The sequence below is a fragment of the Uloborus diversus genome, chromosome 1 (assembly GCF_026930045.1).
Source record: "Uloborus diversus isolate 005 chromosome 1, Udiv.v.3.1, whole genome shotgun sequence".
Lineage (NCBI taxonomy): Eukaryota > Metazoa > Arthropoda > Arachnida > Araneae > Uloboridae > Uloborus > Uloborus diversus.
In genome coordinates, this window is record NC_072731.1 from 66188795 (window position 1) to 66211674 (window position 22880).

General features: G+C 34.0%; 1 protein-coding gene across 1 annotated transcript in view; it reads left to right on the top strand.

The window, feature by feature from the left end:
• LOC129223532 (titin-like) overlaps positions 1-22880 on the top strand; it is a gene marked incomplete at its 5' end in the record, with an annotated part of 239389 nt that overhangs the window by 63548 nt on the left and 152961 nt on the right. The gene's annotated exons all lie outside the window — the stretch shown is intronic.

Genomic DNA, 22880 nt, shown 5'->3' on the forward strand with positions numbered 1-22880 from the left:
ATTATTATCTTTCTATGTTTCTTGTTTGGTCTGTAGGACTATCCAATAGCTGTCTGTTATATGTCCACCTTAGTTTGTATTCGGAGTTTATTTCTCTTTTATAGAATACTTCATTAATCTTGAATTCCTTTTAAGGGAGTAAAAGGTGACCTTTTATAACACTCGTTTAATGCCAACCAATACTAAGCCTACCACGCAGTTGAAATAAGCAAGCAAATTCTAGCTAATTTGATAAAAACGCAATTACTCGCTAACTTGTGCGTTACCGACCTCTATAGAAACATTTAAATTATTATAATATGTCAACTGCTCCAGCTCTTTGAAAACGTAGCAGTTACTGCCCATTCTATTAATTATCTTGATGTTCATGTTGTTCAACTTTTCCTATTTACATGGTTTTCAATTTACATTGTCAATATACTTTTGAGTTTCTTGTTGTTTAGTACACTTGCCGTTGTGCTACCTACGAGTGTGACATTAAATTGTGTAATAAATGTAGTATACATTTAATATTTTAGCTGCATTTGTGCTGTCTAAATCTAGAATATTTTACTTCAAGTTTTAGTAATTATATAAAGTGTTATGAATATAATGGGTACTTCAGATCAAGTAAACTCACTTTGACTGTCTAAATTTAACGAAAGCGTCAGGGTAACTAATCCTAACCATCGCCTTATTCAAGGGATATGTTTTTAGGGTTGAAACGCCTTCCAAAACCACTATTTTATTAACATTATTTTTAAATTTTTTTTGAAAAATGAAATTATAATTATATTAAAGACTTGTTCAAACTTAGTGCTTTATAGTTAGTATTTATTTTTATTGCAGTTTTTGGCGAAAAAAAATTCTTACAAAACTATACAGCATTGTCCTTTAGATTTTGAATACCTAACGCTACAAAAACATCAAAATTCCTTAAATTAGAAAGTGCCAAATTGTATTATGATTAACATATTTTGTAAGCGTTATGAAAATATGAGTTTAAGAAGTATTACTTTGAATGCGCATATGGGTGATTCTCCAAAAACCTGACATTTTCCAATCACATTCGTTTAAAAACTAAAAATGCTTAAAAAAATCTGAAAAAAAAAATTATACTTACTCTTTGTTAGGAACTTATTAAGTGAAAAATAGAGGGAACTCACTTTAATTTTGTTTCACCCTCAAAACAGGGGGTCGAATTTTCATACAGCAAGAGACTGACAAGCAGCACCAGGAGAGTTACAAAATGAATTCCTTAATGGGATGTAACTATAGTAATAAAGAAATAACTGAAGCCTAAATAAAAAAGTTTGGTAATGAAATGATAAAGCAAAATTTATGTAAAACCTCCCTTAACCGACACCCCCAATTTTTGCGAGTACAAGTCTTACATAGGTTTTTCCATATTATTCACTCTGCATAGCTTACACTCCGAATAACGGACATCCATTTCAACACCGCAAAAACGATTCAGACACGTTCCAATAAAATACTGGGGAGCTGATGTGCCCAATTTCTTCCAGTAACAAATCTTGCAAAAACCAGGAACATTTTCCGCTAATATTCAGTAAGCTTCCTGAAGTTATCTCGGAAACCTCCTTAAAAATTCAGAAATCTTCCCGTTTGATGCCCGTCGTGTCTCTGGAACTTTAGAATAAACTTTGGAAGACATAATATAATAGCTTGGTCCCTTCTTGATTTATTAAGAAAGTTCCAAAAGCAGTACTGCAAGCATGGTCAAAGCTAAGACAGAATTGAAAGCAAGTATCGAGAATTTTACTCGCCTACAACTCTTGCAAAGCAGCGTAGTCCATACTTATTCGCTCCCTCTGGGAGCTTAAATCAGTATGGACGGGCCGTAAGTAACCTGAAGTCGATTCAATTTATAAATAGCAAAGTTAATCTTTGAACTGGGAGCTAAAAATATTTTTTACACCAGTGAGAAGTGTGCATTCGTGCAACTTTGAGCAATTCGGGAAACTTTTTGACAATGAACAAGGATATCGTTAAATTGAGGAGCGTAGACATTGAATGCAGTCAAATCTGGGCCAGTGAAATGTATCATTATATTGAAGAAATCGTTAAATCGGGTATCGTCAGATCGAAAATGTACTGTACATGAGTACACGCATCTATTCTTTCGATTTATTAAAAAGACATCTAATTTTTAACAGGGAGGAAGTTCTGTAGTGCACACATCGGATTTTTTTTCTCTTCAATTAATAGATACGTCATCTTTCTACATTTGTTCATGTACATTTGCCCTTACATTACATTTACCCCAAACGTACATTACATTTGCTATTAAATCAACACCCCCCCCCCCACTCATTCAAATAACCTATTGTAATACAAATCGGTAGCATATATGATTGAAATCAAATTTGATTAATTCCATAGGCTTTTAAACCGTTCCCGAAACAAAAGTCTGGTTGCGGCGCTGATCCTTTTTCACATGATGAGATAGTTGATATAGTTCGGCTAAAAACAAATAAAATGCTGATGACGTGTTTTCCTAAGGTCAATATCATCAATGTTTAAAATGCAATGCCCTTCACCGTTGCATTGACCCATACGTTTCTATTTCCCTGTCAAAAAAAAAAGGTGGGGGAACTGTAAAGGGTTTTTGTTTTTTGATTCACCCTGTCCTACCACAGAATTTTCAATTACGCAGAAGAAAAGCAATTTGAGTCGAATTTTTGTCGGGCATTGTTTTTTTTGAGAAGTACTGATGGTCAATGAGGCAAAGCATTTATTTTGCAGTTATTTCCTTGTTGTTTCCACAGTTCATTAAAATGCTTATTTTAAATGTACTTTTTTTTATTATTATCGGTGAAGAAATGCAAAGAACGTGGTGTTTTCCAAGGGCAATGTTTCCATTCAGAAGGAGGGGCAGGAAATTTATGCGATTATTAACCTCTATTTTTAATCAAATCTTTATAAATAAAACAGAAAATATGTCTCTCTCTCTCTCTCTCTGTGGGTTTCCTATGCAAATCCCTAGTGTACTTCAGATTGCGACCAAATTTGACAGAAAGGTACATCTGCTCCTGAGAAGGGTCGTAGGAGGGTTTTCGAACGCCAAAAAAAGCACCGAACTGCTCGAATTTCAATTTTAGTACCCGAAAGTGACTTTGTTCACCCGAAGTATTGGATACGGTCATCAGAGGAAGTTATTGTTACGTTCGTCAGAAAGAATCCATTTTTCACTGGTAAAAAAAGATCAAAAAAAAAAAAAAAAATCTATTAAAAAATACAAAGTACATTCGACACAAAAGCCAATAGTATACAAAATTCAAAGTTTTGCGAGAATTCACCATCAATAACAAGCTATGATGATGACCCAAATATGTGAGAAAGTAGCTCTTACTGCTTGTTCTTCCCAAGGTGAATTGAACTTTCTCAAGCTCAGGAATCATCTTATCAAAACCAGACTATTTTTCGTATTAAAGGAAACAAGCGTATAGTCTATGCATTTAAATACAAGTGTTGTTCAAAGTTTTTGTTTTCTGGGAAGAGTTGAATTATTTTTAAACACACACACACAGGAACTAAGTAAAATATTCAAGTTCATATAAAGTAAGGAGCTATTCTCCTACGAATAAAACGCATTTTTATATTAACTTTCCGGAAGCACTAAGGCGTAGCCCAGATAAGATGTCCGTGGATTTGTGTCCAGTCATGGATCCTGGATGGCCCACAGCTTACAAGCCCTGAAAGTAGTTACATTATTGACACCGGCCATGAATATTCCAGTTTTTTTTTTTTTTTTTTGTTTCGGTGTTTCTTCTTAAAGCCGGTGTGCCATAGAACTCTGCGAATTCCGATTTGTGACGTCCTTCGAACCTGATTTGCTCTAAATTCCTGGAACGCAAATTTTTTAGCTAGTGACCTGACCTCTTCTGAACGTTTTATGTCCCAAACTTTATCCTAGATTTCCACTTGAAGAGCCAAAAGCGGAGTCAATTAATGCCGATCTTCTACGGATTAAAAACATCCTCCTGCAAAAGGAACATGAATCTTAAGATTCAATCGTGACACTTCTCAAGATACAGTTTCCCCTTCCCATTTCGTATAACGAATCAAGAGGGTAAAAAAAGAAGAGGTATTCCAGATTAGAATGAGCGTGGCCATTGTTCGTCCAACAAAGGGAGTTTTGGAAGCTTTTAAGACGGGCGGAGTTCCTGTTGCTGGATGCCATTTCGCAGTTTTTGGTCGAAGTGGAAGAAAAAGAAATAAAGGAGAGAGAGAGATGCTGTGACCGGTCGGAAAGAGTGGGTAGAGAGAGGAATGTGGACTCCCATCATCTGGATCTTACCTTGGAAAGGTCGTCCGTCGGATAACGCCCACCGATGAAAGGGACCATCCTCAAATGTAGAAGAGACTTATTTAGGTTAAGGGCGTTCGATCGTTAAATTTTCTTATTGGCAGAATGCAACTGGAATAAGGCATAGTGGCTACGTAATTTGTCTCAGAAAAATAAATTAAATCAAAAAAAAAAAAAAAAAATTAAAAATAAAAAAAATAAATAATAATTTACGGGGTCATGCTTTTGCAGTAACATCTCTTTTAAGAAGTTCCGTCTTCAAAATAGCGCTACATCTCCTTTCGATTCGGGTATTAAAAATATAGTCTATTCGTGAAGCTCCCTTTAGCTGAAAGACTTCTCTGTTTCACAAACTCTGTTCACCATGGATTCCATTGCATAAAACACACACACACATATATATCTATCTATCTATCTATCTATCTATCTATCTATCTATCTATCTATATATATATATATATATATATATATATATATATATATATATATATATATATATATATATATATATATATATATATATATATATATATATATATATATATATATGTGTGTGTGTGTGTGTGTGTCTGTGTGTGTGTCTGTGTGTGTAATTCATGCATACAGTAACCCCCTAGCTTTATCGCGCTTGTCAGGAGACAAAAAAAAAGCGCGATCAAACCAAGGTCATAAAAAGTAACTTCAATTGGCGTACGAATCAGGGTTCGAAAATATCATGATATTTTCGAAAATATCCGATATTTTGATATATATCGAATGTTTTGATACATATCCGATATTTTCAATCAGTGCGAACTAGTCTTCAAAAAAGTAAATCCATCCTCAAATCACTCTTTTTTTCTTATACTATTATTGCAATATGTAGACTTAAAATTATGGTTTATTTCCTTATTTATATCTAATATTTTATTTTACATTTTTATCGATTTTAATGGAGTTAATTTAGCATTAACTGTTATACACATTTTTCTTCTGTTATCTACTTTTACACAGTTATATGATTCGGCAATAAAAAGATATGCATCAGTCGGTGCACAGTCATTAGACATTTTCCTTTTTTTAACCAACATTTAATATTTGACTAGGCACTTTTAATATGACTTAAAATTGTTACATTACTCATAATTTTATGAATATAAAATAATTATATATTTTTTGTTATATTAATGATGTATTAATACAACATAAAAATATAATACATAGATTTTTGGTTATTTTTAATAATAAATGAACAATATTACTATGATTAATATAATTTTTATATTGAAAATACGGTAGTTGAAAAAATAAATATCGGAACTATCAAAATATCATGATATTTTCAAAATGAATATCGGATATATATCATGATATATATCATGATATATATCCGATATGACTGCTATACATATATCGGTGAACCCTGGTACGAACCAATAAAATGTGCATCTTAGACGGTCCCGTTTGTTTTTTTCTAAAATCAATATGCATACCAACTAAAGTTGTGCCAAATGACATTTTACAGGTGTGGTAAAATTTTTAAATAACTATTTCTGACCTCTCATGAACATTCAAAATCGTTTTTTTTTTCCCCTTTAAGCGAACAATTAAATTAACAAGTGATTTTGAATTACAACTTACTAATGATGAAGGGCAGCGCCAACTCATTTTTCAAATAGTTGTTACATCACCAAAAATTAATGTTAATTTCAGCAAAAAGAATAGTTAAGATCGTATTATTGCTTATTATTAAAGGAAAAGCATCAGAGAAAATGATTTTTTTTTTTTTTTTTTTTTTTTTTTGCGAAAATTTTATAAAACTTCGTAAAACGAAAATACTACTAAGTTTTCGAAATTTTTTATGGCGTTGAGCTGGCACTGCAATACTCTTCAAATAGTTGAAAATTTTGGAAGACCGTTATTTACATCAAATGTTACATTAATGCACGTCATGCAAGTTACAATTCTAAAAAATAAAAAAATAAAATAAATAAAAATAAAAAAATAATCAACCATGCAACTTTAAGAGTCTAGTGCAGCTATAAAGAGATTAGTATATTATTACATTAGGACCATTTTCTCAGTAAAAAACAAGAGAAAAAATGCTTATTGATTGCTCTTTTAAATTAAAAAAAAAGTTAGAACTTCAATTATTTTTCTGTTCTTTTACGATGGAATACGAATCGAAAGAAGAAGCGAATTAAGATGTATGGAATTTTTGTTCTGAAAAACAAACTTTTTTTCTGTGATCTCAAATGTAAAACAAGTTTTTTTTCTTTTAAGTACGATGTTTCGGGAGACAATGGAAAAGCGCGATATATCCGAATGAGCGATGTAACGAGGAGCGATGCAAAGAAGGTTACTATACATGATATTAAACCTACTTTTTTATATCAATTTCGCAAAAAATAGGTATTTGTCGCCAAGATTTTTGTTAACAAATTGATAGGGAAAAGTAACAAAAAATGAGATGTGAAACAAGAGCGTGCAGTGCGAAGCGATATTTCCGTAGAATCAATGTTAAACATTGTTGATTAGTTGGTTTACCATACTTTTTGCTGACATTAAAGATTTCCTCCCTTCTTAAATATAACAAAAGGCAAGGTTAAAACTGAAAAACAAAGGGGGTAAGGAAATTTCGTGTCGGCGAAAAGTAGGGGACACAGCAAATCCATTGCAAATCTCTGTAAAACTGCTTTTTCTGCATCGTTTCGCGACAAACGGGTGTAAGCATTTGAAACGCAGTTCTGCTCACTCGTAAGTCATAATCATTTTGTATTTTTGTTTCCTTTGCGCGTACTGTTTCGTTTTTGCTGTAGCGATTTGAACTCTCATACTAAAATAAATAAATAAATAAATAATAAAAAAAAACTGCATTTACCACACTTTATACGTGTAGAAAATGGTCTAAGAATTCATGAAAAAGATTTTATTAAAAAAAAAAAGCACATTTAGGAAGTATTAGTCATAAACGTGAACACGTGACTACAAGCACTCAATTCTTTTGAGCTACTAAAAAATATCGAAGTACTTTAACAATTATTAAATAGGTGCAGAAAAAAAATCTTGTGATGTCCCCCCACATCAGATTCCCCCCCCACCCCCAATTTTATCATAAGTGCGCTTTCATTTAACAATGAAAATATAATATTTGAGAACTATTACGAGATTTATTCTAAAATGGGGATAATTTTGATACATTCGTACCGCCTTTTTTTTTTCTTTTCTTTTTTTAACTGTCGCCAAAATTTTGGAACCTGTAGACTAGGCACTATTTTTTAATATTAGGCATAGATACAGCTCAATGATTTGTTAGGCATTTAGTAAATAAATAAAAATAGTTTTTAAAAAGGGGGCTTTTTTTACTGAAGTGTTTGAAAAAAAATGTTACATTATTATTATTATTGTTATTTATTATTATTTGTTTGACTTAAAAAAGTTGAAAAGAAAGTTTTATAAATTGAAACGTGCAAATTAAATAGGAATTTTATAGAAAAAAACTGTTTCTTCCGATTTTTTTTAATGATTTTCAGTAGCAATTCAGGATCATTTAAATTACATTATATGGTAGCATTCTGTCTATCTTGTTATGGTTATCGTGAAAAAGTTCTAAATTTTACTGTATGGCAGTCACGCCCAACTTTGAAACAACAATTTCATTTTTGCTTTCAATATTGTTTTATTATGCGCACAGATTGACATTTACGCTTTTGATCGTTTTTACTTACTTATTTATGTATTTCTTATTCAATTCTAGCTTGGTAATCATTAAGTTGTATTAGGCCCTCAAATTTGGCAAAAAAGAAAAAAATGATCAAATGATCAATCAACTTATTTAAGATGAGTTGGTTGCATAGTCGAAAATTAAGAATTTTTATTGACTGTCTATTCACATCAGACAAGTCAATTGCAGTTTTTTTTCTATGACACAATTCTCAAATTACAACGCGGCAGCAATTAGGAAAATCAGAAATATCTCTATAGTCCTTGTGTTTCAACGCTAGCTGTTCCAACACAATTGGACGAAAATGAACGAAAAGTTTTTCATAAAATTCCCTCCCGTCGATTTCCAAATCACTGTTTACGAATGATGCCGCAGCGTTTGATGTTCCCTTAGTAGAGAAAATGGTCTGGACGATAAATAAATCAAGAACCTCAGTTTGAAGCTATAAAACTAGGAAAAAACCGAAAGGATATGAAAGAAACGCACAAGAGGAATTTACTAATGGTTGCGTAAATCGTTTTGCCTCTAACATCCAAATAGATAATTTGTGGCAAAGAGGTGTTGCGTTTCACAGTTTTTCTCCCCGCAAAAGCAGAGGACAGCGATGTGTGCAGGCGCCCTATTGCTTCTTCTGGGCGTTCGCCCGACTGCTAAAGGATTAATGTTTCTTCAAGTAAATGGACTCTAGGGGTTAATCCTTGAAACATCTAATGGGGCTGTTGGGTTATCGACGCAGAATTGCGACCAACTCTTTTTATGGCTCCATTCCGCGCTTGTTTGTTGGGACGGACTACGCCTTTCGACGGCTCGCTGACGCAAGCGGTGGATGACCAGTGTTATTTTATTTGCGGAAAATGAAGGCTGAAATAAAAATAAAAAATCACTTGTTTACGTCTCTACGCATTTCTGCTGTAATGGGAGTTATAAATCGAGTGAAATAAAATTAGAGGTCGAATATTTTCTTTCAGAATTTTTGAGTGGGATGGTAGTTTATAACGATATGTTTATTGCGCATGCTCTTGTTTCGAGGTTTTGGTTAAAAATAAGTGTGTTATGTGTCGTGAAAAACACGCGGAAAGTTTCCGCAAATGTAGCTATAGAAAAATACTCTAAAAAATTTGATGCACCAACTTCAGGGAGTGTAAACTATTTTTTATGTATTATTTCAGATCGAATGCTTTGGTATCCAGGGCAAAGATGACAAAATACTTTTTGGAGCATCAATAAAAATACTTTTAGTGACCAGTTTTGCTGTTCTGGCGTTCACCTTTCATGTAAATGCTAGTGATGTTCCGGATATCCGTATCCGTATCCGGGGATATCCGAGGGAAAATAAAGATCCGTATCCGTATCCGTTACTTTTTTGACGGATCTTAAACGGATCATTTCTATTCTAAAAATTTTTAAATATTTGAATAAAAGACTCTTATATTCCGTTTAAATTAGGTTTTATTCCCTATTTAAATTATAAGGTATCATTTCAGAAGCCAATCTGTACCCCCTCCCTAAAAGAATTAATCATAGTCTTGATTATATTTTTGCCGCAGTTGACATTTTGTGAAGAAACTGCCGTTGTTCTGACGGGAATACCTTCCGTAACAAATTTTACACTTGGCTAGTTGAATTGGGTAAAAAAAAAAAATTGAGATCCGTATCCGTATCCGCGGATCTATTTTTTTAATGATCCGGTACATCACTAGTAAATGCTAACGATTTAGTATTGCTTAGCAAATGCTAACAGAGGAATCCCTTTTGTGCATTTCTCTATTAGTAAGAATTCTGTAAAAGTAACTTACACAACTCTTAGGGACTGTCTACAAAAGATATCACGCTTTAGGCGGGAGGGATTTCTTAAAATTGTCACAATTTGCGAAGAAGTGTGTCATCACGCATTTAACAATATGCTTGAAAAAAAAAGAAGAAAAAAAAACAGCGGGATATGTGACGAAGGGGGAGTATGACACAGATGGGGAGGGGGGGGGGTCAAATGTTTTGAAGGAAAAAAAAAAACGTGTTACATCATTCCTGGGCAGACCCTTCTCTGAAGTACAACTGAATGCACTCATTTAATTATTGAATTTGTAGATTGAGTTAATTTCCTTTTTTTACTGGAATACCGACAAACGGAATCAACGAGTTATCTTTTTTCGTATTTCTACTCTGGTGCTGGGTTTTAAAAAAAGAAAAACGTGCGAAATAAATTTCAAATTAAATGTTATATTGCCCTGCTATTTTATAAATATAGCTTAATGAATGATTAGACTCATGAAGTTCTTAAAAATATTGTGATGCATTTCAAGTAAAACATTTAATGAACTCTTTGTTACGAAGATTCGTCAAAATATATTGGTTACCGACAAAAAAGAAAAAAAAATCCCTTTTGCATTTGCACTGCTTTGAAAAGTGAATTTGTGTTGGATTTAAGGAATGATGAAGTTAAGGAAATTTTTTGGAGATTGACGCTTTTGCCGTAATGTATGTTCATAGCTATATTTGAGAAAGAAAGTTGCTTTTAGGCAAATGCTTAGCTTGAAACAGTTCTGAAATCTTGTATACCTCTGAAGACTTACTCAAAAAAAAAAAAGAAAAAAGAAGACATTGAAATTTTAAATGAAAAAAAGCAAGAAATACATTTGGGAACATTTATACTATATGAGCATGTGTTTTTACAAATGATAACTTTTAAGTTTAACACATAGTATTTTTACCCTGACCTGAAAGAAAAAGTTTTTTTTTTCGTCTAATGGGGGCTGCGTTTTAGGCTATTTAGCCTTTAGCAGACCTAGTGCGTTCCCCTGGTACGTCATCCAGTCTTTCATGTGGCATCATTAAGGAGCGGATGTCAATGGCACGTAAAATTTGGACACCCAGTTTCCACCAGATGGAGGCACCTGGGCTCTCTTTTGATGAGAAATTGCACGAGGAGTTTTAATTTTTCCGAGGGAATTCGAAACCAAACGAATATCCAAGGGATCTTTTACATGCCGCATAATCATACGACATGGGCGCTGATGATTTTCTGCATCTCGAAAATCCGCCGACTGGCCACCCCAGGTCAGAACCTGGGTCCACAGGCGTAGGAGGCCAGCGCCTAACCACCATGCCACCAGTCGACTGAAAGAAAAAGTAAACTTAAACAATTCACAAGGAAGAATAGAAAAATTTGATTTTCAGAATGGTGTTTGTTAAAAAGGATTGCATTGACATAAAACTTATTAGCTCTCTCAACGCTGTAATTATTTTTCCCCCCTCTCACCACTTTGTTTGAGCTTCGTTTATTAATGTTTTTAACAAAGCTTAAGATCTCCATCAACATGTGATTCTTTCGCCATGCAGTTGTTCTTTGTTTCCAGTTGGCCTCCGCTTCCACACACTTTTATTTGTCTTAATTCTTCCTTCGATTTAAGACGGCTATAGACAAGCGAGAAGAACAGCTGTTCTCTAGAAATTCTTCCAATTTGTGCCCAAGATACAGAGTACACTGTAAAGTATAAAATGAGTAAAATATATTTTTTTAATAAATTTGTCTAAAGAGGACATCATACTTACAGTTTGTCTAATCTGTTCAGTTCTGCATAGAAAACATGAACTTAAGCATAAGAGGTCTTATGAGTCTTGATATGATACGATCATATTTAAGTGAAGTTACAGATCTTTAGTTAGTAAAATCACACTCTTTGTGAAGTCTTTTCCTTCTTCTGTTTTCTCTTTTTATCCTCCTGCTGACGCAACAAGAGTGGGATTATAAGTTTATCTTGTGTGTCTGAGGGTCTGCTGGGACATCGTAGCTTATTAAAAATATAAACCGATTTTGATTTTGAGTTTTTTTATTTTTTTTTTCAAAGGTGACTTGATCGAGAGTGTTTGCATTTGAGTCGGGATTTTTTAATGTTCAATTTAGTATTATCTCTTGTTCTTCTGAATTGAAACCTCTTGTGGATTTTTTCAATATACAAATTAAAAGTTGGTTAAGCTAACATTGTCTTCGACTTTTTGACGTCCGAGATTAGAAACTGCAAAAACAAAATGGAAGGCGTAAAAGGAACAAAATTGTCGTTTACTTGGTAATATATTGACAAGTTGGCGGCAAAAAGCTTGGCCAAGTGATCACCAATTTATGACATTATACTTCAGCCCGCATAGTTATTCGAATTGATTTTTCACGAATAAAGTGTAAAACTTTTTTTTTTTTTTTTTGGAACAGCTGATTGCAACAAAAATCAGTAGTGAACAACTAAATCCCGTATGGACTCTCTCTTCATACAAAACTTCGGCCTTCTATGCAGGGGCTGCGGAGTCGGAAGGAAAATGGCCGACTCCGACCCCGACTCCGACTCCTGGATTTTGAAACGCCCGACTCCAACTCCAACTCCGACTCCGACTCCGGATTTTTTTTAAATTTTTTTAATTGTATTTTTTAAACTCCCTCTCTCCATTCAAGGGAAGGGGGAAAACCTCTTAACAGAGATTGAAATATTAATTCCTTTTTATGAAAATTTAGCATTTTGTTTTTTATTGTAAACCCAAGACGTCATACAACGTTAGAAATTCAATTTAAAAATCAAACTTTCGATTAGTTACGAGTTAAAAAGTGAGATGACTTAAAAATCCCTTTTAAAATGATTATCTGTAATTTGCCCCCCTTTAATGTTTAACAAATATATATTGATCAAATCGTGTGCTTTCAATTTTTGAAAGCTGTAACTTGAGAGAAAAAAAACTTTTTTTCTAAATCCAAGTTCTTGAGAGGGAGTGGTTTGCCCCTGGTGACATCCATCTAGTAGATGACACCCAAAGTTAATTTCAGAGTTTATAAAAAATATAAATACTTTAATTCTGAAAATTTTCACGAATATATTTTAAATTATATTTCATTAATAAAATTTCAACGAAAATAGGGCACATATGCGTCAGGAGCTAATTTTACACAAAACGCGGCGGTATACAAATTTGTACGAATAGCTTTTACTATACCTATATTTCTTCTTCGCTAAATTTTTAATTTAAATTTTATTGGCTGCTTTAGAATTAACCTGAATATGAAGATTTTAAGATTAACTGCAATTCTTGAGTGTTGTAATCAAGAAATTTTTTACACTTATTTTGTTCCATACTTTTTAGTGAGAAGCTTACAGAAATAGTCTTAATAAAGAAAAAAAACATTAGATTATTTCATCGAATCTTTTGGATTCGTGCTTTCGAGCCAGAACTTCTTTGAATTTGCCGATCATACTTAAACGTTTCAACCTTAGCTACAGGCGTCGACTTACAAATTTGTTACGTTTCTTTTACTATTTTAAACTGAGATGGAACAAAACACTATATTTCTATTTTTATTTGAAAGTGATTACTTGAAAATGTTATTCAACAAAACCGTTTGCTGACAGTTGCTATTAGTTAAGTTAAAAAGCAAGCAAACTAGGGGACGGCTACAGAAAGTTTGGTAAGCATTCAAGCTAGCTGATTGCTATAATGGCATTTATTTTCTCATTAGCATCTTTTTATACATGTAATCGAACCAATTGGTAATCAATTTTTAAAAAATGCAAGGAGAGTCAGTGAAAAGGAAAGAAAAAAAGAAGCCCGGAGTCGGAGTCGGAATCGGCATGTTTTCCAACGACTCCGACTCCAACTCCTTTATTCCAAAATCAGTCCGACTCCGACTCTTCGACTCCGACTCCACAGCCCTGCTTCTATGGTACACCGTTTTTGACTTATGTGAGATAGGCACATACGTGCGCACATACAGACGTCACCAAATATCTCGTGGTTATAAACTCGGGGATGGTCAAAATGAATATTTTGAATGTCCTCGTAAGTGCAAGGTGAGTACATATTCACTTATGGACATGCCGAAAAATTTGGTCGAAATTCAGTTGAGGATAATTAATATGTAAAATTAATCTGAAATTTCCAGTATTTTTTTTTTTTTTTTATGATAACAATATTTCCTACTTCGCACACGGAAGTTAAAAGTCACGCTTAATTACAAATTTACAAATAAACTATTTTATAAAGAAACATTCTATTCGAAAAAGGTAAACTACTTAGCACTTTGTTTTTGATTATTGGTTAACTGTAAAGCAAAAATTTCACTTAACTATAGGAGGAAATTGCTTAATGGACCATTTTAACAAATATTTACCTTTCCACTAACTATTCATTTAATTCGATGTCCCTTTATTCTTCCTTGACGAGCGCATGTAAGCATTGTTTAATGTACATAACAACCTCTGAGTCATTTAATAAAAATAAAAAAAACCCTCGCTGTTTAAACAAAAACCTCAACGTGGTCACGCTATCGCGAGCCAATTAATACAGTAGGCTCAGTGAACATGAAATGACCGTCACTTTTATCTAAGTTACAGACCAGCGGTGATAAGCGTGCGAAGAAAACCAATTCTTTTCGCTTACTTGGCAAAGTGTTCCAACGTTCGGGCAGGAAGCGCGGTCTGTGGATCATGACCTTCTGGGATAGACCATGTCCGGCCACTCGAAACGTAGCTTCCAGAAAGGAATTTTTACCTTTCAAATTCTTTTTCTTGTTTAACAAAAAAATAAATTCTGGAGCCAGGAGCACATAAAACATCCTTTCCAATGACTGACTGAATTCCTGCATCGTCGAAGTGCGTGAGACGCTCGCTTGTGCTTTTGGCTTTTTTCTGCGTACGAATTGAATTTCGAATATATTTCTTGAAAAAACTGATTTCAGTGCATTTTTTTTTTGTGTCGTTTTGCATTCTTTTCTGCTTTTTTTTGGAAACAAAAAACTTGTTTGCTTTTTTTTTTAAATGTAAAGATTTCCGAATACCGAATTTTTGATTTCCTCGGCATCATATATTTAGATTCCAAAGCAACAAGGAAGTTTAACAACATTATTACCTTAACAGTGACAAATTTAAAAGTTTGTCGATTCGTTGTAGTGTATTTTAGGAGATTCCTTTGTTTCTCACCGAATTATGTAAAACATTGATCGCGTGCATTTTTGAATCCTTTTGAGGAGGATTTTGCAGGGAGTGGTGGGGAGCGCAAATTGTGTATACTCAATGCAAATTTTATTGGAAAACAATAAAAATAACAAACACATTAATATTTCAGAGTCGGGAGGGAGCACCCCACTGCCTCTTTAAATGAAGGGCTATTAGGGACGCTATGTGCATGGGAACCCTTGTAATTGCGACAATCACATTGTGTTAAATCCGCCACTGTATCTTATACGCCAGTGGTGTAGCGAGGGAGGGAGGTAGGGGGCAACCTTAGTAGAAACTTAGATTTTAGCACAGATTGTCAATCCTAATACGGTAGTTCATATTCATGTAAAAACAGTTCTGACTCCCTTCCAGAAGGTGAATTCGGGCTGCGCAGTGCCGTAAGCCATTTTGTTGTATATCTTTCTCCACTAAAAAGGTACTGATAAATATTTGCTTTAAAGAAAATATTTCGGGGCAGAAAAAAAGTGATGCAATTGCTAAATTTGTTTCGACGCAAGCGGTTTTTTTTCCCCTCTTTCTTTTTTTTTTTCTTTTTAGATGTTTAGTTAAATTTTTGCAATAACTAATAATTTTCAACACCTTAATGGTTGTAATACGTGCAAAAATGTGAAATTTATTAATCACGAATATTCCTTTGGAGATTTCAGCGATGCTAATTTTTCATGACCTATTGACACTCAACAAGCTAGTTACAACGATTATATTTTTCAAATTGTCAACTTCGGAAGATAATCTAAATTTATTTTGTCGCTAACCCTAACGCAGCCAATTACTTCAGTCATTTATGAAGTAAGTCACGTGCAAGCAAAGCCTAGAGTTTAATGCGAAGTAAGATGGAAGCAAGGAATGGAATGGACATGGGCTGTCAAATAAATAGCACTATAAATATTCATCAAAACCACGAAGTTAAAGAAAACGAAACAAATGGCTGATTTTTTTGAGCTTTTTTTTTTCTTTTCCTCTTTCATTGATTGCAGTGCTTGCGCACTTAGGCTTTTTTTCCTCGACGACCATTATTTGTAGAATCAAGACACCAATCAGGTCGTTCTGTCGTGCAAGTGCTGCACGAAACTGAGATGGTATCTCTCCCGAAAATGGTACTCTTCTCACTCTCATACCTTCAAACACACATTGTCACCGAGTGCCACCAATCAAAAACATCACATAAAGGCCCGTCCTTGAATTCTCATGAATATTTAAAGCACGAGACTGTCCCCAACGACGTGTTGCCATTTCATTCACGTAAAAGGTGGAGAGAATCGTTAGAAATTCCGACCAGGGTTGACAAGGGGGCAAAGCGTTCGATGAAATTTCGGTAGCTGCCTTTTATCGAATTGCACACTGCTCATTAATTGTGACAAGGTTGGTGCTAGGGACTCGCAGACAGATCTACGCTCCTCTTTATGCTTTCGAAAACAGGGGGGGGGGGTATTCGCTGAATGTCTCTAGTTAGGAATCCAGTTGTGCATAAGATTTATGGCTTATTTCTTTTTGAATGATAGCTTTTATAGTTAAGTTAACAAATGATGTGACGAGGTGAATGGACCAGCACTTGATTTTACTTTTTTTTAACTTTGAAACAACGTTTGCCATTTCAATCCTAAACTAAGTATTGGTTGGTTGATAATAAAAAAATTTCTGTGTCAATAAATCTTCGAAGAAATTATCTATTTGCTGCCTTTTTTTTTTTTTTTTTTTTTTTAGCTTTTTCTACCTTTTTTTTTTCAGTAGTTATTTGCATAAAATTCTGATAAAAAATGCATGCTTATTTTGTTCCCTCATTCTTTCGAGTTTTCAATAAACAAATTAACTGATGTCAGATCAATGATGATCATGCGCTAGACGAAATTCAGAAGATTCGATTGACTACTCTAATCTAAGGAGTGATACATTTTAATTTATTTTGTTTTTGTATGTAGGAAAAGTAAGATTGAGAGTGCCTGAAACGAAGTTCAAAGAGGATCACTGTAAGTTTTGTCAGGCTTTATAAAATCAATTTTGCATCAAAAAATTTAATAACTTTGTAACTTTTATCTATTTATGAACTGCAAGCACTTCATGAGCAAAAGCGTGAATGGAGAAAAATGTGGATATTGTATTGCTGCAGAAATTCATCAATAACTTTGCCTATTATAGTCGATTACGTGGTTAATCATTCCGGGCAAAACACATTAATGCGTTAAAATGTTAGAACTTTATTTAAGTCCCACCTTTTTAAGTTCTTCTCTACTCAAAGATTCTCCTTCTACCGATCGTTAGCGATTATTTTATAAATGAGGCAGTGAGAAGCAAAGGGATGCAAGTGAACATTTTCAAGTTTTGAGTAAAACGCGTATAGAGATTACGTCTTAGGTAGGCTTTCATTGATTTTTTTTTCTAAATCATGCTGTACAGCAGCAACTACTGGGGCTACTAGTACTATCTCTTGGCTCAAGACAGAGGAAGGGTTCACCTACCAAATTTTTAATTTTGCGTCCCTTTGCTTCTCACTAACTCAAATAATGATAGGATTTTTTCTTTTTTATCGTGTGAGCGTTACGTTTTTTCTTGTCTTCAATCCGTTTTCCGAACCCGTATCTTCACCAAGACATCGGAAATCAGAGTCGGACTGATTTTAGGGTAAAGGAGTCTGAGTCGATCATTTTCCGTCTAAGTCAGCAACTGCCAATGCTTGCGGAATCAGAATCGGACTGATTTTGGGAAATTGCAGTCGGAGTCGAAGGCTCTAAAATTTTCGGAGTCGGTCATTTCCATCCGACTCAGCAGCTATGCTCTTCACAGATAAGATCAACATTAGTTATTGACGCAATGTACTCGTAAATCATCTTTTTTGACTTGAGATGTACCAAGGGATTTTTGAAACGCAAAAATGCTCCTTGACTCCCTTTTTTAAAAGTGTGAAATTCATTTTACAGGAATAAAATTTACAAAAACAGGGAGGACCTTAAGACGATAGGGATCATTGATCGATTCCATAAAAAAATTTATTTTCCGAGAATGGAATGGAAGATGGTAGGAAAGAACAGATTCTTACTGTTTTGATTTTTAACTACTAGAATGCTTGCCCCATTGTGTCTAAAAAGTAAACACAACAATGAAACATTTAATATTTCAAAAAGTTCAATTGCTTCTTAACTCCAATTTGCACGATGCTAAATTTCTGTTTAAGTTATACAAAGTATCTAAGTACGCTAAATTAAATTTTCAGGACTATATTTCCGATTTTCCATGCTTGATTCACGTTTGTAGAAATGTTAGAAATATCTTTAATTACGATTTTTGAGAAATCATGATTTATACACCTTAGATTCTAATTCACCTTACCTTAGAATTGAAATGTTTATTGCTTGAGTTCCGTTTCAATAACTTTTTGCCTTCGAAGTACACTAAAATAATCTTTATTTACTTGTAGATTTGGAATAAATTACTTTTTGCATTGTAACATTAATGTACTTATAGTGATACAAAATTCCTGTAAAACGAGCGTGATTGCCTTCTAAGAAAAGGATGGTTTAAACTATTATAAGCAGCAATGAGTTGATTAGTTAAGTATTTTTACAGTTTAATTAGAATGTTGATTTTGTATGAAAACTTTTAAATTCTTTTTGTCTTGTTTCGGTCTTTGAGTTTGAAGCACGTCCATTGAAATTGCACCAGAAGTAATTATGCACGAAGTTGCGTAGAATTATCGAGGTTCTCTTGTGTTATCCCATTGTAATTAGTATTCATGTATCACATTTATTATAATACTAGTGGTACCCGCACGGCTTTGCCCGTAGTAGAAAACTAAAAGGGTATTTGGTTCGCCTGTATATTTACAAATAATGGATGATGAATTTCTCACCCATTTGATATTTTGATTTGCTCGCCCAATGTTATGGTAATTCGCTCGGCCACGTTAAGGTAATTTGCTTGTCCATGTTGTGGTAGTTTACTCGTCTATGTTATAATAATTTGCTCGGTAAAATGTTCTTAAAATTGAAGTAGAAAAAGAACAAAATTAAATTTTCAAAAAATCTCTTCGAGGTGCACACTTTCATGCTGCTAACTAATTTTGTGCTAAATTTCATGAAAATTGGCTGAACGGTCTGGGAGCTATGCGCGTCAGAGAGATCCAGACATCCAGACAGCCAGACATCCAGACATGGAGACATCCAGACTGAGATCCAGATTTTCAGCTTTATAATTAGTAAAGATAACATTTTTATGTATTGTCTTCTATGTTATGTTCTACGTATGGTATGTAAATTTCTAATCTTATGCGCGTTCATATGCTCTTACATCTAACCCAATTTTCTTAAATTAAGCAACGCATAAATGTCAATAATTTTTTCTCACCATCTAAAATTCCTCAGTTTGGAAAACATTGTGTTTCTTTACAAGACATAAAACGTCCGGTTGGTTTGAAATAATTATTAAAACGTGTCACATTTTATTGCTCTATAAATTTTGCAAATGTAAAAAACAGGCTGGTGCAAATTTCAAAGAAGTAGACGGCCCTATATGACTCACTGGCCGAATGCTTATCAAATATTAGAAGAAAAGAAAAGAAAAGGTTGAAGGATTGTGAAACGTTGCTGAATAGTCTCTTGCTAAAATGTCTAAATGGAAAAACAGACTTGCACCATTTTTATAAAGCAACTTGGGTATTAAATTATTTTTTAAGTCATTTGTATGATTTAAAAAATAATTTAATTATAATCAGTTTATGCTCCAAAAGAAAAATGTCACTTTAAAATGATCTTTCATAGAAAACTTTCATTGCAGAGAAAGCGAATCGAAATATGAAAAATTACCTTTTGATTCGAACAAGCCAACACCCGGCTGTTTTCCGTAAATATTTTTTTTTCCCGGCTGGGAAACGCCCGTAAACAATCTGCCCAGTGTGTTGTACGTATCATGTGTGTATATATCAAGCCAGCCGGGTGGTCTTCTGTTGGATTCTTTTTCTTGAGAACACGGCTTCTCTGTGCGCGACAGAAATGGGTTTCTGAAATGTAGTATCAATTGCTGCTCTTGTATGGGGTACTAAAAGTAATTTCCAGATTCTTAGGGTGGCATCAGGATTAATTGCAGTCATTTCCTTTCCCTCAGAGGAAATTAAAAGCAAGAAATCAAATATAGATCCTTAAACTTCGACAGTTTAGAATAGGGTAATGTTTTTACGAAGACAAAGGGAAATGAAGTGGATATTAACCATGTACCTTAAACAAGTTTTCTTGATTTATTTATTTATTTTTCAAATATTGACAACTTTCCAAATTACATTAAAATGCTTAAATTGGTTAAAACCACCGTTTTTCTGCGGATGATCTTATTACTAATTGTTGCTATGTGCACAATTCATTCATCTTACCACAGTCAAGTAATTTACTGTGACAAAACTCTAACCGTTCCATTCTAAGTATCTCGTAACGTTCATAACTTTACATCACCAAAACTTTACTCATCGTGTCTACTGCAAACACATAATTAAAATACATTTCATAGTAGTGTCAATTTCAAGGGCTTGCACAAGGGGGGGGGGGAGAAGAGACACCTGTCGGCCCGGGATCGAGCTTGAAGGAGGCCCGAGAATTTTAAAATGGGGATGAGATATGTGTAGTGACGTAGCGTTAAACAATATGAAAGGGGGCCCATAAAAGTCATTTCTGACGGGCCTCAAAATTTCTGTGCACACCCCTAATCAATTTGTATGAGATGACGCGAGTTATCCACAGGCACAACTTTGAAGCGACTGCTCCTATGCCACCCCTGTGTTAATATTCATACGCACTTCGCTAATTCGGGTAATATAAGCGTTGTCATGGCTTATTGAAGTCATGTAAATAAGATTTCTGAAGCAAATAATATTTGTTATCTAGCAATTGTTTGTTTTCCTAGTTCTAACATACCTAGCAATTTTGCTGCTTTCAAGATTTAGGGTGCTGTGTATCTAAATCAGGGAGGTAGAAGGGAGGACGCAGGGCCGCGCCGTCCCTATGTGCAAGGTCGTGCGCGGCACGACGGCGCCAGAGAAAAAAAGACGCCGAGCTCTATCGATCGAAAATGCTTCAAATGAAAGGAAAATAAACTCGAACCGAAAAGTAACATGGAATTTTTCATATTTATATCTAATGGAAGCAGTGAAATTATACTGCTCATTGAAACAATAAATCCGTCTCGCTGAGAATCTAAAAGGAAAAACTATTGACTCGGTGTGTCTAAACATGCTATTCAAAAGCGCTACCTTTTACACTGAAAACAAGTGACTTTAATTAATGCATACATTGGCATTTTCCTTCTTAATCTGGAGCCGTGAATGCTATTTTGGTATGTTTATACTACATAACACAAGGTTCAGCATACGAGGAGCAAGAAATTTGCTTATCTCCATTTTGGTTCTTGCGGTGAATATCTTATATTGTAATTTGTGCAATCATAGTATTTTTGTGATTTTTAATAAGTTGTAATTCCACTGCTTCATGTTATCATACATTAAAAAAATGCGGTATAAGCACATTTGCATATTACTTAGATGTGCTTAATACTTATACATTGTATACAATAATTTAGGTTATTTTAATAGCTCCGAAAAATAACGAGTTGACCATAATTACTCGGTACTCTCCCCCCTCCCCCCATTTTTATCTCATTAACTATTTATGCATTAAATTAAAAAAAAAAACTTTGGAGCCACTATGTGTTTGTTTTGGATCTTAACTTCAATGCCTGTTGTAATGGTTCCGTACTTAAGAATTTTTTATTTTACCTGAAATGATTTTAGTTTCAGATTTTAAGGGGAAATGTCTTCTAATTCAATTAAGAAATCTATTCAGTTCTCTGTAGTCATGTTTTGACAGGTATAACACTTTGAATAATTATTTATCAGTTAGAGAGATATTTAGATCGGTGTTAACTTTTTGATACATATTTAAAATATTTTCTTTTTCTAAAAACGCATTAGCATATCAAAGGCAGGGTTCGTCAAATCGGGCCCAGTTTGAAAAAAAACCCGACCGGTTTTTTTTCGGGCAGGCATACTTGAAAAATACAAACTATTTCGGTAAAGAGGGTTTTTCACAATTTTTTATATTTTGAAACATTTTCTTCAAACAAACTTAATGTTGATCAATATGAAGTCCAGAAATAGACATCTTGCTTTCCGAACAGTACATCAAATATTAGAAATTTAAGCTGCATACTAGCAAGCAATAATTATTTCGATCACATTCCAAGATTGTTTTTAACTGTTGGGGTAAAATGCTTCGATTAACTGAAACTGGCAATCTCTTTTTTAACGGCAGCTCAATGCAAGGTTTCCAAGAGAAAAAGTCAGATTCCAAAAGTCAATTTCTATCGCCGTTGCCTTACATCCGCCCATACTCGAAGTAACTTCGAGATATAAGGTAGAAACGTATACTGTCTTCAAAAATTGAAAATTTGCAGATTATTTTTCTATTAATTTTTAATAAATTAAATGCCAAACGTATTTTTTTTCCACATTACATTTGTCTACAAAACCTGACCCTGAACCCTGGAGTTAATTATATTTTGCTTGAATGCCACTGCATAAAGGCGCTCAAAAGACATTTGCACGACGGCGCCGATCAGGCTTGGCGCGGCCCTGGGGAGGAGTTAAATCTTTCCTATTTAGAAGTGGTAACGATTGTTCACTTTTTTAGAGGGCGCTGTCGGCGAGTCGCTCCCGACAATCGCAGCAGTTCAATGCAAATGATACTAAGTTTCTCATTTTTTTAGAGTCAGCTATTAAAACAAAAAAAGAAAAAAAAACTACTGAAAATTGGTTGTAATAAGGGGATAATATAGTGAACGATGTACAGCTTTCGTCCACAGGAAATTTGCACAGTATTTTGATGGAAAAATTAATTTTTTT